General features: G+C 47.5%; 1 pseudogene; it reads left to right on the top strand.

Annotated features, from left to right (window-relative positions):
• Window positions 1-349: 349 nt before the first annotated feature.
• On the top strand, window positions 350-811 carry LOC111169612 (cytochrome c oxidase subunit 7B, mitochondrial pseudogene; annotated as a pseudogene).
• Window positions 812-3,605: the final 2,794 nt, after the last annotated feature.

Below are 3,605 nucleotides of genomic sequence, written 5' to 3'. Positions count from 1 at the left end.
GTGTTCGATCTGTATGAGCCAGAGCTGGGCCGCCAACACCCGTTCACCGTGGCCGAGTAAAAAGAACGCCAAGCCGGAGCCCAAGAAAACAATGTTTGAGTCTCAGTTCTGCCGCCAGCTCACTGTGTGACCCTGGGCTAGTCTCTTGACATCTCTGGGATTTAGCTGCTGACCTTGGTAAACCAAGGGCCTGCATTAGATGACGCTGAAGGCCCATCCCAGCAGGCACTTGCTGTGATCTAAGCTACGCCAGCTACTAAAAGAGCTGAGGAGGGACCCCACTTTGTGTGGGCAAAAATGCACTACCGAAGATGACCCTCCAGCTAGTGGCTGAGTCTGAAAAGCAAAAGAAGAACTTTCATAAGGAGCAAACTTTCTTAGAGCAGTGGGTAAGAAAGAAACTTGAAAATAAGCCTTCCGGGCTTCTACCGACTTGGAAGGTGAAGTCAAAACTGAAGGACTGGAGTTACCGCCTTTCTGTCTTCAGCTTCACGATGCTCCCCTTGGCGAAAAACGCACTAAATCGTCTCGGAGTTCGAAGCATTCAGCAAACAATGGCAAGGCAGAACCACCAGAAGCAGGCACCTGATTTCCATGACAAATACGGTAATGCTGTATTAGCCAGTGGAGCCGCTTTCCACGTTGCTGTATGGGCATATACAGCAACACAAATTGGAATAGAATGGAACCTGTCCCCTGTTTGCAGAGTCACCCCAAAGGAATGGAGAGAACACTAATCATCCCAGCTGGTTTCATACTGAATTGTTTCAAAATCAACTCATAATTGATGCCAAGTTAAAAGCATTATGTACCCATTAACATATGGCGTGATTGTAGAAAATAAAGTACATTTGAAAACTTAAAAAAAAGAACTGAAGGACTCGGACTTCCCTGGTGGTGCAGTGGTTAAGAATCCTCCTGCCAATGCAGGGGACACTGGTTCGAGCCCTGGTCCGGGAAGATCCCACATGCCACAGAGCAACTACGCCCGTGCACCACAACTACTGAGCCTGCACTCCAGAGCCCGTGAGCCACAACTACTGAGCCCCCATGCTGCAACTACTAAAGCCCGCACGCCTAGAGCCCACGCTCCACAACAAGAGAAGCCACTGCAGTGAGAAGCCCGCACACTGCAACTAGAGAAAGCTCGCGCGCAGCAACAAGGCCCCAATGCAGCCAAAAATAAATAAATAAAATAAGTAAATTTATATTAAAAAAAAACTGAAGGACTGGGGAAAAGTGTTGAGAAGTGACCTCCAGCTGACACAAAAGCCCTAGGTGGTTTTAATAATGCTAATAACTAAACCAAGAATGGCCTTGCCTGGTCCACAGCATCCCACTTGTTCGCCTACTCTGGGGTCTTTGCAAGACAGAAGCACACCCATTGCTGATCTCCTGACTGGTCTCCGTGGGAGTTCCAGTTTTGAATAATAAAATACAAAACCTGAAAATTATATCTCAGAGCAACGCAAAGGATTTGGAGGAAGCTAGCCTTGAGGCCAAAGTGGCTCCCAGGAAAAGGATTTCTTTGTCACTCAAATGGGCTTGAAGGGGAATGTTTTAGAAGAACCACGCAAGAAAAGAGAAAATTAGTTTAGAGAAATCATACATGTCACAGACTAAATGAAAATTAATTTTTAATCAGAGCGAGCCAGACTAGACTTAACTGGGCTTGAGAGCAAAACCTGGAAAAGGACTTACGTTTTTACGTACACATTTTCAAAATCCACATTTCGCCAAAAGGCCTGAGAATGCAGAAAGCTACAACATTAGAGCCACAGGGGAAAATGAACTTGGTAAAAGACACGTTGAACGTTCATCTCCACTGAAGAAAGCTGCCTCAGTGGGTACCATCTTGTGAAAGATTTAGCTGATGCAGAAGACAATATTCAAGTCCCCAGTGAGAAGAGTTGATAGGAATGAATGAAGGGTGAGAATTGTAATGGGGGGCGGTTGAGGGGAAGGCAACATTTTGTCAAGGATGCTCCAGTGCTCTGCACCATGGTCATGTCATGGCCATGGTCATATCTCCTGCAGGCTGACTCCAGAATGTTTAGCAAACTATGCCAGTGAGAGCTCCCGGACTCAACACCTATTATGTTTCAAGTACTTGGCTAAACACTTTACATGCTCTCTTTTAATTAACATGCTCCGCAGCCCAATGAAGTGGTTACTTCTGTTGTACTTATTTTACATATGAGTAAACTGGGTTTTACAGAGTTACAGCTACCCAGCTAGGAAGTAGTAGAGCTGTGACTTGAACCCAAATCTGTCAAACTCCACAGTGACTCCGATGCCCCAGTGATCCTCATCCAGCTCCAAGATGTCTGGGCATGAGCTGGAGAGTGTGAGATATCATGTCCCCAAATGGAATATCAAGAGACTTAGATAGGGGCTTCCCTGGTGGCGCAGTGGTTGCGAGTCCACCTGCCGATGCGGGGGACGCGGCTTCGTGCCCCGGTCCAGGAAGATCCCACATGCCGCAGAGCGGCTGGACCCGTGAGCCATGGCCGCTGAGCCTGCGTGTCCAGAGCCTGTGCTCCACGGCAGGAGGGGCCACAACAGTGAGAGGCCCGCGTAACTCAAAAAAAAAAAAAAAGAGAGACTTAGATAGTCCTCATCCTAGGCAGGAGAGCTGGGCGGAGAGAGATCATGGTGTGTGTGTGTGTGTGTGTGTGTGTGTGTGTGTGCGCACGTGTGCACGCACACACGTTTGTCCATGCACCTGCTCTGAGAGCACTGAAGGAGATGGAGGGTAGGGGCTCAGAGTCTGAATTTTAGTAAAGAGGGAAGCAGAGATGGAGACACTGCGAACTGGGTAACTCAACGTGCACACAACCTTGGGACATCACCCACATTATCTGATAGTGTTATTTTTTGGAAGTGTCATAAGCAACTCTGTCCACTCCACTATGCAATAACCTTCTGGAAGGCTGGGACCTTAGCTTCTTCATTTTTAAAACTTCTCCATAGCTCCCAATAGCAATAATATTTGGTCTAAGGCTTCTCAGTTGACCAAATACTTTCACAGACACTGACTGGACCTTCATAACAACTCAGCGAGGCAGCCGTCGTTGTTCTCACTTTATCTGTGTGGAAAATGTTGTGCGTTAGGGCCGAAGGAACTTGGTCAAGGGCACACAGCTGGTACGGAGTTGCCACTGCTGACCACCCCCTTAATCCACCCAAGCACACATGCCAACATGAGGTAATGCCAAGGCACCTCACAAAGGATCTAGCACAGAGTAGGTGCTCAAGAGATGTTAGTTTTCCCCTTACTTGACAATATATGGTTTTAAAATGTTTTCTTTGCACTAACTATATCCTACTGGGTACCCCAGTATCTTCAACAGAGACTGGTCCACGTTCTCAGAGAGCTTACCATTGATGTAAGAAAATACAGCCAACGTGTGTGAACCTGAGGATAGTGAGCCACTGACTAATCTGTGACACAGGCTCTAATGCAGTGAAAGCTCTGAGGATGCTCCACAGTGGGCTGGAACGGTCAGAGGTTTCCTAGCAAACATCAGGGGGAAAGGCCTGGAAAAGCGGATCAACCCACTCTCCCCTCCTTTTTGTCTGCATCCCAGAAAGAGGAACTTTTG

Source organism: Delphinapterus leucas, chromosome X, assembly GCF_059928025.1.
Source record: "Delphinapterus leucas isolate spDelLeu-1000000601 "Yukka" chromosome X, BTC_Dleu_Yukka2, whole genome shotgun sequence".
In the NCBI taxonomy this organism is placed as follows: Eukaryota; Metazoa; Chordata; class Mammalia; order Artiodactyla; family Monodontidae; genus Delphinapterus; species Delphinapterus leucas.
This window is presented reverse-complemented; position numbering and strand designations above follow the sequence as displayed.